The sequence below is a fragment of the Tamandua tetradactyla genome, chromosome 3 (genome assembly GCF_023851605.1).
Source record: "Tamandua tetradactyla isolate mTamTet1 chromosome 3, mTamTet1.pri, whole genome shotgun sequence".
Classification (NCBI taxonomy): Eukaryota; Metazoa; Chordata; class Mammalia; order Pilosa; family Myrmecophagidae; genus Tamandua; species Tamandua tetradactyla.
The window spans coordinates 7,698,983-7,714,132 of record NC_135329.1 but is presented as its reverse complement, the minus strand read 5'-3'; the positions used below and the strand labels follow the sequence as shown (position 1 = coordinate 7,714,132).

The window sequence follows — 15,150 nt, the reverse complement described above, 5'->3', positions numbered from 1 at the left end:
CAATACACTGGATAAAGGGAATTGTCAGCTACAGGTTTTCACAATCATATGGTCAGACCGTAACAGCTCTATAATTATTCAAAAATCTTTAAGAATCAAGGCTATTGGATTACATTTCAATAGTTTCAGGCATTTCCCCCTAGCTATAACAATATACCAAAAAATGAAAAGGGATATCTATATCCTGCATAAGAATAACCTCCAGAATGACCTCTCGACTCTATTTGAAATCTCTCAGCCACTGAAACTTTATTCTCTTTCATTTCTCTTTCCCTCTTTTGATCAAGAAGTCTTTCTCAATCTCATGATGCCATGACCAGGCTCATCCCCAGGAGTATGTCACACATTGCCAGGAAGATCTACACCCCTGGGAGTCATGTCCCACTTAGAGGAGATCAATGAATTTGTCTGCATGGTTGGATTTGAGAAAGTGGCCACATCTGAGCAACAAAAGAGGTTCTCTGAGGTGACTCTTAGGCACACCCATAAGTAGGCTTAGCTTCTCCTTTGTAGGAATGAGTTTCATAAGGGTGAGCCCCAAGATTGAGGGCCTGGTTCATCAAATTTGCAGTCCCCAATGATTGCAAGAATATGCTTGATAGCATTTTACCTACAGGAGAACTTCTTTCAAAAACTGGAGTCAGTCCTATCAAACTCTGCCACTGCTTTATCAGCTAAGCTTTTGTATTATTATAAATACTTTGCTGTTATTTCAATTGTGTCCATAGCCTCTTCACCAGGAGTAGTTCCCATCTCAGTAAACCACTTTCTTTGCTCATCCATAAGAATTAACTTCTAATTCATTTTATCACAAGAGTGTAGCAATTCAATCTCCATTTAAGGCTCCACTACAGGCTCCACTTCTAATTCTAATTCTCTTACTATTTCCACCACATGTGTGCCTATTTCTTCCACTTAAGTCTTGAATCCCTTAAAGTCATCCATGAGGGTTTGGATCAACTTCTTCCAAACTCCTGTTAATGTTGATATTTTGAACTACTACCATGAATCACAAATGTATTTAATGGCATTTAGCATGATGAATCTTTGGGTGCAGGGTGGTTCAGTGGTAAAATGTTTGCCTTCCATGTGGGAGACCTGAGTTCAATTCCCGGACCATGCACCCCCAAACAAAACAACAACAACAATAATAATAGAATGGTGAACCCTTTCCAAAAGATTTTCAACTTACTTTTCCCAGATCCATCACAAGAATCACCATATATGGCAGCTGTAGCCTTAACAAATATATTTCTTCAATAATAAGATTTGAAAGTCAAACTTACTCCTTGATCTCTGGCCTACTGAATGGATGTTGTGTTAGCTGGCATGAAAACAACTTTGATTTCGTGCATCTCCATCAGAGCTCTTGGGTGACCAGGTACTTTGTCTGAGCCATCATATTTTGAAAAGAGTATTTTCTTTTGAACAGTGGGTCTCAACAGTGGGCTTAAAATAGTCAGCCAACCATACTGTAAACAGATGTGCTGTCATCAGGCTTTGTTGTTCCATTTATAGAGCACAGGCTAAGTATATATAGCATCATTCTTAAGGGCCTTTAAGAATGAACATTGGCTTCAACTTAAAGTCATCAGATGCAGTAGCCCCTAGCACGAGAGTCAGCCTATCTTTCGAAGCCTTCAAGCTTTGAAGCTAGGCATTGACTTCTTCTCTTTAACTAGCTAAATCCTAGATGGCTTCTTCTTTTACAGTAGTATAAAGCTCTGTCATCTACATTGAAAATCTGTTGTTTAGTGTAGCCACCTCCATCAATTATCTTAGCTAGATCTTCTGCATAATTTGCTATAGCTTCTACATTAGCACTTGCAGTTTCAATTTGCACTTTTATGTTATAAAGGTGTCTCCTTTCCTTAAGCTTCATAAACTAATCCCTACAAGCTTCAAACTTTTCTTCTGCAACTTCCTCACCTCTCTCAGCTTCTAAGAATTAAAAGGGAGTTAGAGTCTTGCTCTGGATTAGGCTGTGGTAGCTGATTTTATGCCTAGACCACTAAAACTTTCTCCGTATCAGTAATAAGGCTGTTTTGCTTTTTTATCATTCATGTGTTCACTGGAGTTGCAGTTTTCATTTCCTTCAAGAACTTTTCCTTTACAGTCACAGCTTGGCTAACTATTTGGTGCAGGAGGCCTAGCTTTAGGCCTATCTTGGCTTTCAACATGCCTTCCTCACTAAACTTAATAATTCCTAGCTTTTGATTAAAGTGAGAGAAGTGTGTCTCTGCCTTTTAGTTGGACACTTAGAGGCCACTGTAGGGTTATTAACTGGCCTAATTTCAACATTGCTGTGCCCAGGGAGTAGGGAACAGGGAGGCCTGAGGAGTGAGAGAAAGTTGGGGGAATGGCCTGTCGGTAGAGCAGGCAGAACACACACATTTATTAAGTTCACTGTCTTATATGGGCATGGTTTGGGCACCCCAAAACAAGTACAATAATAACATTAAATATCACGGATCACAGATCATCATAACAGATATAATAATAATGAAAAGTTTGAAATATTGCAAGAATTACCAAAATGTGACACAGAGACTCAAAGTGAGCACATGCTATTGGAAAAATGGCACCAATAGACTTGCCCAACAGTGTTGCCACCAACCTTCAATTCCTAAAAAAATGTAAAATCTGCAAAGTGTAATAAAGTGTAGCACAATAAAACAAGGTATGCCTGTACTAGAAACATGTATGTCTGGCCCAATCTGTCTAGTGGTGGTCTCAGGGACTCTCCATCCCTGAACTTGGCCTGCTCGTAGAAGGCAGCTCACAAAACTCTCCTACAGAACCCTGTGGGAAAGCAGTCAAGCTGTGCTGCCTGGGCAAGGGATGGCTAGCTAGGACATACAGTGTTATACCAAAGACTGTGAGGACAACTTCCTTGGGAAAAGAGCCCATTTGTATCCATGTATACAGGGGAATTCCTTGAACCACACATGTATGCCTGAGATAAAATGTGTGGGCTGAAAGGATTAGTGAGGCCCTAGGCTTTGGCCTCCATCTATTCTTTGAAGCCATTTTGTAGATAAGCCCTGAAGGAGCACATTCATACAGGTCAATCTGCAAAGACTGGGAAAAGTGTTTTCTTTCTTTTCTCTTCTTCCTCTTCCTAGTCTCCCTCCTCCTCCTCCCTTTTTTATTTATTTTTTGTTCGTGCCTGGCATTCAAGGAAAGCTCAGTCATAACACTACCTGGATACAAGCTTAAGGAATAGATGTCTCAGAGTCTAAATTCCAGCAATAACACACTAAAATATTAAAATGCCCAAGTTTCAACAAATGATTACAAAACATACAAAGAAACAGGAAGTGATGGCCCAGATAAAGGGAAGATTAATGGATTAGGAACCATCAGTAAACACAATCAGACCTGGGACATTCTAGAGGACTCTGAAAGAAGACATAAAAAAAAAAAAAAAAAAGAAATATGCTAAATACGTTCAAAAGCTAAAGGAAAACATGGACAAAGAACTGAAGGAAATGAGGAAAATGACAGATGAACACAAAGAGAATATCAATAGAGAGATGGAAGTTATGAAAAGGAGCCAAACAGAGACCGTAGTAACAGAAATTTAGAATTCCCTGGAGGGTTCAAAAGCAGATCGGATCTGGAAGAAGAAGAATCAGATAACTTGAAGATAAACAAAATCACCCAAGCTGAGGAGCAAAAGAAGAAAGAATGAAGAAAAGCAAACAGAGCCAAGAATTCCATATCTGGCAAACTATCTTTCAAAAATGAGGAAAGAATTAAGACATTCCTAGATAAACAAAACCTGAGTTTGTGGCCACTAGACCAGTCCTACAAAAGATGCTAAAGAGACTTCTGCGGTTTGAAAGGAAAGGACACTAGACCTAGAACAAAGCTACACAGAGAAATAAAGATCTCCAGTGAAGGTAACAACAGATGAACACAAATGCTAGTACTGCTGTAATTCTGGTTGTAACTCCATTTTTATTCTCTACAAGATCTAAAAGGCAAATGCATGATGTAAAATGATAAATCAGTGCTGTTGGACTCATAATGTATGACTATATAATTCATGACAAGAACTACACAAAGGCGGGGAGGTGGATAAAGGATTATGGGAACATAGTTTGAGGATACCATTGGAGCTAAGATGCTAACAACTAAAATGAGATTTAATAGATTTTACGCTGTTAAATTTAAGCTCTAAGTCAACTACAAAAAAAAAAAAATCAGAGACGATGCAAGCTCAGAGAGGCAGAAATTAGAGTGAAGATTCCCAGGGACTGAGGAGAGGGGAAACAGGGAAAACAGGGAGTTAATGCATATGGATATAGTGTTTCTGCTCTGGAGATGGGAAAGTTTTGGTAATGGAAATGGAGGGTAGCATGGATACTGCGACATTGTGAGTGTGGTTAATCTCACTGAATAGTATGCTAGGGAATGGTTGATATATGTTCCCACAAACTTAAAAAAGAAGGAGCATAACTAAAGAGACAATGATAATACAATGCAGTATGTGATCCTGGACAGGGTCTAATAAGGGAGAAAAAATGTCTCAAATGGACAATATTGGGACATATGAAAACTTGGACTACAGAGTATAAGATTTATATCTATGTTACATTTCTTGTACTTAATAACTGCACTTAAGGTGGTTGCGTAAGTGAATATCTTTGTTTTTAGGAAATGTACATGTCCATATTAAGTGTTCAAGGACATGATGTATATAACATTCATTCAGGTGTTCAGTAAATTGACTGATGGACAGTCATGTGGATGGATGTATAGATAGATGGACTGCTAGGATAGTTAGGTAGGTAGGGAAGTAGGGAGGTAGGGAGGTAGGTAGGTAAGATAGAATGATACAGTAAATGTGACAAAATATTAAACTTGGAGTATCTGGGTATCTGGGAGGATAGGGATATTATTAGGGTTTTCTGTGTGGAATTTGTATTGTTTTTGTAAATTTGGAAGTATTTCAAAACTAAAAATAAATTTTAAATGTTCCTGAATGTTCCGTGCAGAAGCCTGTACATGAACTGTAGCTGGGGATCCAACATAAGGGTGACATAGAACCAGAGAGTAACACAGGGAAAATACCACTTCTTGCTTCTTAAATTAGCTGTAAAAAGTGAGAATAAGGTAGGAAAGGGCAATTGAGAGAGAAAGGAGAGATGAAAAGCTTTCTGTTCCACTGATTCTTCTTTTAATTGTCTAACTCAGCTCTGTCTAATAGAAATACAAGCCACGTGTGTAATTTTAAATCCTCTGATGGCACATTAAAAAGGTAAAAAGAAACAGGTAAAATTATTTTAATAATATATTTTATTTAACCCAATATATTCAACATATCATCATTTCAACACATTTCAAGTGCTCAACAGCCCTCAATAGCCACGCGGCTGGCAATTACCATATTGGACAGCACAACTGTGCATCCCAGAACCCTTTTCCTAAACTTTGCTCTGTAAGCACAGCTTCCAACCTTAACTTTTCCCTCTATAATCCTGGGTTCTCTTGCCATAAACACTCAGCTTTCCCAACAGGATAAGATCTCGCTTTTTCCATCTTGTTCTCTCCCTGGCCCCAAACCAGTATCTGACCTTCAATAATATGCTTCATTTCATCTGCTCTTGCAGGAGGCAGTGGGATTTCTTTCCTCCTTCTGTTTCATCTTTGTACCCATGGCATCTGGCATGTTGTCTGGAGAATTTAACTGCCTCACATGTGAATGTCTCTGGAATGTGGACAGGAGGGAATCCAGAGGACTCCATAAGGGTGAAGTCATGACCGTCATGCTTTCTACTGGTTGCCTTGATGAATCATGTCTCCACATTTGGGACAAACTCGCACCTTTCAGGCTTTCCCCCTTCAAACTGGCTTTCTTGTGGCCTCTTGAAGTGGGCACAGAGGCTCAGTAATGCCTCAACACAGTAGGACTCAGCAATGTCTGAGAAGCCGAACTGAATTGAGTGCAGGCATAAAGAGCATCCAACTGAGGGACCTGGGCTGAGACCAACGCAGGGAAAACCAACTGGGAATTGGCACATGGAGGGAGCCATGCAGCTACCTAAGGGAAAAGGGTTCTGCGCAGGGAGAAGACATCTCTGCAGTTGGCAAAAGCAGTTCATGGTTTTAGAGGAAGTCCCTTACTGGGCATGGCTGAAGCTTCAGTGGCAGCAGCCATCTCACGAGGCGAGTTTTCCAGTGTGGCTCTGAGAGCTGTTCCTGGAGCTCAGCCGAGAGCCTGTTCTTCCAGCCCTTCTAGGATGATTATATGAGCTACCAAATAACTCCCTTTCTGCCTAAACTAGTTAGTATGGATTTTATTGTTGAAACCAAGAACGCTGACCCAATTTTAGTTGATTCTCTGTATCCATTTTAGGACTTTCCTTTGTGCTGTTAAGTATGTTTATGCTTCTGTTATCTGATTTACCAGCTTTAAATGAAATTTTTTGACCCCTCGGCTATAAAAGTTTAGGAAACCAGCCCATTTATTCTCCTCAATTTTTATTTTACAACTTCCCTCTGGCCTCAAGTTTCCCAAATTCTGGGCAGCTGGCTTTTCTAGATAATTCTTACAAATAATCATAATCCTAAAAACGAAGTCTAGACTTCTTGGAGCCTAGTGATCTGATTATCCCACCCTAGACAAGATTGTTTTCATTTGTGCCCTATAAAAAGGAAGAGCAATGGGGAAGGAGGGAGGATCCTTCTGTTGGAACTCAAACCAACACCAGTTGCCCAGGCCCTGGTAAGTCTCTCCATGATATATGAAGATAGGGGACCATCTGACTCTTCTCTTCTTGATGACTTCTGACTTGTAAGTTTCTCCAATAAAGCCTGACATTGAGGAATTCATTTTGAGCCTGTGGTTACCATAGGTTGTAACCACAAAGGGTGTCACATTGCATGACAGTGAAGAGTAGTTGTCAGAATGTAAAGAAAAATCCAGACATCATGAAAGAAAGGGTCAATAACTGCAACTTCATGAATATAAAAAAATTCAACAGAACAAAAATTACTATGAGCAAAGTCAGAAGACAAATGACAACTGGGAAAAATATTTGCAACTCACATCACAAAGGGCTGATTTCCTATGTATAAAGAGTCTGTGCAAATCAAGATAAAGACTGACATCCAATAGGTTGGGCCAAGGAAAAGAACAAAATGTTTGATAATCCACTGACAAAGGTCTGCAGAAAGGGAGCCATTTACTAAAGGGAGTATAAATTGGCACAACGTCTAGCAAGGGCAATTGGTAATAACTGTTTAAACTATAAATGCACATACCCTTTTAACCAGCATTCCAATTCTAGAGATTTATTCTACAGATATACTCATATACATTCAAATAGAGGTAGTCACAATTGCAGCATTGTTTGTTAGAGGAAAATATTTTAAATCACCTGAAAATAACAGAGAATAAGAAACAACATTTTTGATGGAATGACTAAGCTCCTCTACTCTGAACCTTAACATATATGAAGGAAGCCAGCTACCTTCTAGGTGATAATTCAAGTGGGGTAAGAAAGGAGATCCAGATGGAGAGCTGGAGATGGTATTCTGCAGGCAGAGCTGGAAGGACTCAGAATGCTCAAACACAGGTGGGCACTCTGAAGTGCAAAATCAACGATACCTTGCTGAGAACAAGACTTTGTGCAGGCCAGTTATTGAAGCTTCGCTGGACCCCGTTTGAGACATAGAGGGGCAGGAGTAGCAGGGTGAGGGAGGAATCCTGCAGACTCACTAACTTGGCACTGTGGTGTAGGGAGGAGGAGCAGCTTTGAAAAATAAGCAGCCTTGCAGTTGCTGACCTTTGCCTGAAGAGGAGGAAAGGCTAGACCAGCTCGTACAAGCACACAGACAAATCCCTACCGGACCACATGGGTCAGGGAGAGGGTTGGCACACTGCTCTGGTCACTTGCCCACAAGTATTTCCGCAAATAGGCTGTCTGGGTAGCAGGGTCTCCAGAGATACTATTCATGTTGTATTCTATCTGAATGGCGCCCCCTGGAGAGAATACGATTTCAGTGTTGTCTCTTGGAAATATGCAATATGTCAGCCCTGCAGGAAGAAGTGCCCACATTCAGAGATGAGAAATAATCCAAAGGGACCAGCACAGACCTTTATAAAAAAAAAAACAGAGCAAGAGAAAAAGGAGGAGACCAATAAGAAAAAATCATTGGCAGATAAAGAACATACACCAGGAAAATCTTGCCACAAAGTTGGTGAAAATCATGACCAAATAAATCTGGATGAACTCTAGAAACTAAAGAAAAAATAATCTCTGTATAACAAGAACTCAAAGTGGAGATATAAGAGTTCAAGGAAGAAATGACAACCTAATCAAAGGAGATCAAAAATGACTTAGCATTTAAACTTTTCTTTGAAGTAGAATCTATATACAGGAAAGTCTTAAATGTATAGCCTGAAGAATTTTTTGAAAGTAACCACAAACCAACCAACCAACCAAACAAACAAACAAATAACAACAAGCAAAGAATGAATGAATAGAACTATAAACTGGAAAGCTAAAGCATAAATCAACAATGAAGTTAACATTATAACATTCATGAAAAAATGTTAATATCAATGGCTTCTATTGAGCTCTTACTATGTGCCAGTCACTGTGTGCTTTCAATCATCATATTGCATTTACACTTTCCCAATGATGCTATTTCATATGAGATAGATTTAATTATATCCCCATTTTACAGAGGAGCAAACTGAGATTTACATTGGCTTAAATTTGCCTGAACTCACAAAGTTAATAGGTGCTTGAGCCAGATTTAGATCCAGGTAATTTGACTTCAAAGTCATACTCTGTAATATGCAAACACTTTTCTATTATAGAAAAACAATCAGGATGACAGGGTGAAATGCTTCAAGTCTCCCTCCATCCACTCACAGAAGGTTTGAACAACCATCAAGAACTGGAAGAAACAGATAAAGAACTGCTGAAACAGGTAAAGGACTGCAGTAACAGGGCAAGTGCCAAATCAAGAAAAAGCTACTTTAAAGCAGTAGGATCTCCTGCTGCTCTGACGTGCTTGGCACAGAGCCAGACCATACACCCAGTGTGGATCCCCGGTTCCAGTTCCAGAGGGAGCAGAGAAACCCTTGTGCATTTGCTGGGAACATGTATGCTTGGCCCCATCTGTCTGGTGGCCTGAAGGACGATGCACCATTCCAGAACTTGCCCTGCGTGTCAAGGGCAGCTCACCCAAGCTCTCCTACAGAACGCTGTGGATGAGCAGTCACGTCACGCAGCTGGCGACAAAATGGTTGCTGAATGAAGGGCATGCCGAGCAGTGCCCAGGACCGTGAGGACATTATTTCCTAAGGAAGAGAGGACATTTGTAGCTATGTAATAGGGGGATTCCGAGGGCCAAACATGCATGCCCAAGGCAAGGCCCATTCCCAGAAAGAATCAGGTTAGCCCCCAGGCTTTGGCCTGGAGCCATATGCTAAAATATTTGTATAGAAAAGCCCTGAAGGAGAGCACATATACAAGCCAATCTGCAAAAACTGGAAAATGCGTTTTCCTTTTTCTCCCTTCTTTCTTTTCTTAAATCTATTTCTTTAAAAAAAATTTTTTGTTAGCCCCTGGAATTTAAGGAAAGCTCTGCCATAACAGTAGCTGGATACACACTTAAGAACACACACCAGAGAGTCTCAATTCCAGTGGCAATGTATTAAAATATCAAAATGTTCAGGTTTCAGCCAAAAGTTACAAAACATACAAAGAAACAGTGATCCAAGGCCCAGGCAAAGGAGATGATTAAAGCTTTAGAAACCATCAATGAGGAGGATCAGACCTAGGATATTCCAGACAAAGACTCTGAGCCTCATGTTACATGCAGGGCAAGTTCTGGGATGATGAGTCCCTCAGGTCTCCAGTAGACAGACTGGGCCAGACACACAAGCTCCCAGTATATGCTCGAGCTTACTCCAGAACCAGGACCAGGGGTCTGCGGTGCGAGCACAGCCCATGTCATCTGTAAGGGGCGGGGGAGGACCAAGCCAGAAACCTATTGCTTGCTGATAGCCTTCTTTCTTGATTCAGTACTTAGCTTGCTACTAAAATCCTTCAGTTGTTTTCTGGAGCCCTCAGAAAGATGTTTCTGCCTATTCAAAGTTTTGGGGGTTAGGGGGGGTGGACAGAGCCTTTTGATGGGGGCAGGGCCCTCGTTTGGCATGTTTTAACCTGGATGTTTTAACCAGATCCTTGTTTGATTAGTCCTTATATCTTATATATATTTGATGCACTCATAGATGAAATTATGTATAACAATTAATTTTAAAAATTATTTGGAGCCTCTTGCCTCCCTCACCAGCATCTGTGAGATTGCCCACATGTTCTCTCACATTTGTATCTAATAAATTTTCTGCCTGCTTAAAATAAGTAAACAATAAAATTATTTGGAACAACTCAGGAAAGAAGAAGAAGGAAAAATAAATTTACTATAATAAAGCTGGAGATCACAGTAAGAGCAGCAAAGGAACAGGTGATGAAGAGTGCTGAAAATCTAGTAAAGGAAAACAGGGGAAAGCCTTGAGAAAATTGAGCCAAACCAATTGAAAATGAACATTTAGAACTGTCAACAAGAAGACATGTCCCGGACTTCCAGAAAGATGGCCAACTAGAGTGGCTCAAAATCAGCCCTGCTCCATGGAAAGGTTGGAGAGGGGACAGGAGGGCGACTGAAGTGGTGATTTGGGAGTGCGGCTGACCTGCTGTACCACACGTGGCAGCCCTGGTTGCGGAGGCTGAGGAACTGAGACGCAGAGTGCTGGAGCCTGGTGTGGAGGCGTGGAGCCCGCGGGAGTGCACTGACTGGAGTTCAGGACTAGGAAGTGAGCCAGGCCGCGTCCCTTGGGCCTGCTACCCTCACCAGTGCAGCTCCATGACTGGTGACTCACCCCACGCCTTACACACCTGAACCCTGTCACCCACTCCCATTCTCCACGCTCTGAGCACTCCCACCCTACCAGCCCCCAGTGCACGTACCTGCCCCACACCCCCACCCAAAGTGCAGCCCAACCCACCTCTCCTGCACCCCTCCAGAGCACTACATCCCCCCTTCCCTGCAGGCTGCTACCAGTGCATAAAGGTTGTGGGCACAAACCTCCATACCTAGGCTACTCCCACCCCCTGCCCATAGTGTCGCACAGCCTCACCCAGCCCTCCCTGAGCTCAGTGCATCCCTTTATAGCACTCCCAGGCCCACGCATGCGCACAGACCCCCAATCACATTCTTCAGCTCTGGGAACCACACTTCACACCAGTCCTTGAATGTCGCATTTACAGAGCCCTCAGCCTCACTTCCCAGCTCTGAGAAAGTGCTGACCTGCACAGCCAGGTCACATCTGCCGTCAAACCATGAAGACATAACGCTGACCTGCTGCCACAGCTCTAGGCATACGCACAAAGGGCCCCATGCCTTACACCCCCCCCAGACCGGTGCACCCGCACACTACATCCTCCCTGGCCACTGGGTGCCCAAGTTCACAAGCATCAGTGTAACATTCCCAACCTGCGCCCATAACTGCCCTGAAACAAATCACCGTACTGAGTGCTCCACCCCATGCCCTGCTCCCTGCTGTACAACCATCCTGCAAACACAAGGCCTTAGACTACTGAAAGAAATCAACACCCAAAGTAAATCAATCAAGATGTTTACATGCCACAAAGACAGCAGAAGATCACTAAGCATTTCACAATGCAGACAGATATATCCCTGCCTAATGACAAAATTAAAATACCAGAGGAGACACAGACGTTTGAACAACTAGTCAAAGATGTTCATACAACTCTACTTAATAAAATAAGTGGGATAGCAAATGACATAAAGGAGATCAAGAAGACAGTAGAAGAGCACAAAGAGGAATCTGAAACAATAAATGGAAAAATAGTGGAAATTACAGAGATGAAAGACTCTGTTGACCAAATAAAAAACATACTAGAGGCACACAACACCAGATTTGAAGAGACAGAAGAAAGAATAAGTGATTTTGAGGACAAAATAATTGACTTCGAAGACTTAAAACAGCAAATGGCAAAAAAGATAGAAAAACTGAATGGGAACTCAGGGAAATGATAGACAAAACAAAGCGTGGAAATATAAGAATCACTGGTGTCCCAGAAGAAGAAGAGAGGAGTAAAAGACTAGGAAGAATAGTTGAGGATATAATGGGGGAAAACTTCCGAACCCTCATAAAGGACATAAATATACAAGTCAAAGAAACCCAATGAACTCCAAACAGAATAAAACCAAATAGGCCTTCCTCAAGGCACATACTAATCAGTCTGTCAAATGTTGAGGAGAAGCAGAAAATCCTGAAAGTGACAAGAGAAAAACAATCTACTACATACAAGGGAAATCAAATAAGACTGAGTTCAGGCTACTCAACTAGCACCCTAGAGGCGAGAAGGCAGTGGTATGATATATTCAAGATCCTGAAAGAGAAAGACTTCCAGTCAAGAATTTCTAGCCAAACTGTTCTTCAAAAGGGAGAGATTAAAGTTTTCACAGACTAAGAAGTCCTGAAAGAATTTGTCAACAAGACACTGGCTCTACAAGAAATACTAAAAGGAGTTCTGCTGGCTGGAAAAAAAAAAAAAAGACAGGAGAGGGAGGTCTGGAGGAGGGCACAGAATTGAAGAGTAACACTAAGGGTAATTTAAAGAATACAAAAAGAAAGAGGGAAAAGAATAGATAGATCTGACGAATAAAATAAAAAAGATAAGATGGTGGAATCAAGAAATACCTTTTCAGTAATAACTGTGAATGTTAATAGACTAAACTTACCAATTAGAAGATACAGATTGGCAGAATGGATTAAGAAACATAATCCAGCTATATGTTGCTCACAAGAGACTCATCTTAGATACAAGGATACAAATAGATTGAAAGTGAAAGGATGGAAGCAGATTTTCCATGCAAGTTTTAACCAAAAGAAAGTAGGAACAGCTATATTAATTTTGGACAAAATAGACTTTAAATGTAAAGACATCATAAGAGACGAAGAAGGACACTATACACTAATTAAAGGGTCAATTCACCAAGAAGATATAACAATCATAAATGTTTATGCTCCCAATCAAGGAGCTCCAAAGTACATGAGACAGACATTGGCAAAACTGAAGGGAACGATAGATGTTTCAACAATAACAGTAGGAGTCTTCAATACACCACTCTCCTCTATAGATAGAACAACCAGACAGAAGATCAACAAGGAAATAGAAAAGTTAAATAACTTGATAAATGAATTAGGTCTAACAGACATATATAGTCATTGCACCCCAAAGCACAAAGTTATACATTCTTCTCTAGTGCTCATGGAACATTCTCCAGGATAGATCATATGCCGGGGCACAAAAGAGGTCTATATAAATTTTTAAATATTGAAATTATTCAAAGCACTTTCTCTGATCACAATGGGATGAAGCTAGGTCTCAATAACCACCAAAGAATGAGAATATTTACAAATATACGGAGAATAAATAACATACTCTTAAACAACCAGTGGTTCAAAGAAGAAATTGCTAGAGAAATCAGTAGCTACCTGGAGATGAATGAAAATGAGACTACAACTTATCAGAACTTATGGGATGCGGCAAAGGCTGTGCTGAGAGGGAAATTTATTTGCATTAAATGCCTATATTAAATAACAACAAAGAGCAAAAATCGAGGACTTAACAGCAAACCTGGAGGAACTTGAGAAAGAACAGCAAACTAACCCCAAAGCAAATAGTAGAAGAGAAATAACAAAGATTAAAGCAGAAATAAATGAATGGCGAACAAAAGAACATGAGAAAGAATCAATAAAACCAAAAGTTGATTCTTTGAGAAAATCAATAAAATTAATAGGCCACTAGCAAGAATGACAAAGAAAAAAAGAGAGCGGATGCAAATAAAGAAAAATCAGAAACAAGAAGGGGTGTGTTACCACAGACCCTGAAGAAATAAAGTAAATCATAACAGGATACTATAAACATCTATATGCCAACAATTTAAACAACTTTGAAATGGACAAATTCCTGGAGACACACAAACAAGCTACACTGACTCAGGAAGAAATAGAAGATCTAAACAAACAATCACAAGTAAAGAGATCCAATCAGTCACAAAAATCTTCCGACAAAGAAAAGCCCAGGGCCAGATGGCTTCAGAGGGGAATTTTATCAAACATTCCAGAAAGAACTAACACAAATCCTGCTCAAACTTTTTGAAAAAATTGAGGAAAAAGGAACTTTACCTAACTCATTTTATGAAGCTAATATCATTTAAATAAAAAACCAGGTAAAGATGTTATAAGAAAGGAAAACTACAGGCCAATCTCCCTAATGAACATAGATGAAAAAATTCTCAATAAAATATTAACAAATTGAATCCAAAAGCACATTAAAAGATTTATATGCCGTGACCAACTGGGATTTATACCAGGAATGCCAAGAATGGTTCAACACAAGAAAATCAATTAATGTAACACAGCATATTAACAATCAAAAGGGAAAATCACACGATTATCTCGACTGATGCTGAAAATGCATTCGACAAAATTCAGCATCCTTGTCTGATAAAAACGCTCCAAAAGATAGGAATCAAAGGTAACTACCTCAGTATGATAAAGGCAATATATGAAAAACTGATAGCCAGCATCATACTCAATGGAGAGAGACTGAAAGCCTTCCCCATAAGATCAGGTACAAGACAAGGATGCCCACTGTCACCACTGTTATTCAACATTGTGCTAGAAGGTCTTGCTAGAGCAATCAGGCAGGACAAAGAATTAAAAGGCATCCAAACTGAAAAGGAAGAAGTAAAACTCTCATTATTTGCAGATGATATGATACTATACTTGGAAGATCCTGAGAAATCTACAGCAAAGTTACTTGAGGTAATAAACACATTCAGCAAGGTGGCGGGATATAAAATTAATGTGCAAAAATCAGTAACATTTCTATACACAAGCAATGACCTAGCTGAAGAGTCAGTTAAGGAAAAAACTAAAAAAATCAAATACTTAGGAATGAACTTAACTAGGAATGTAAAGGACTTGTACACAGAAAACTACATAAGATTGCTAAAAGAAATCAAAGGAGATCTAAGTAGGTGGAAAGATATTTCCTGCTCATGGATAGGAGGGCTAAAATATAGTTA

At 40.2% G+C, this 15,150-nt stretch overlaps 1 protein-coding gene across 9 annotated transcripts in view; it reads right to left on the bottom strand.

Moving 5' to 3' along the window:
• The window catches only part of NCOA1 (nuclear receptor coactivator 1), a 478,179-nt gene that overhangs the window by 382,429 nt on the left and 80,600 nt on the right, over positions 1-15,150 (bottom strand). The window lies entirely within an intron of this gene.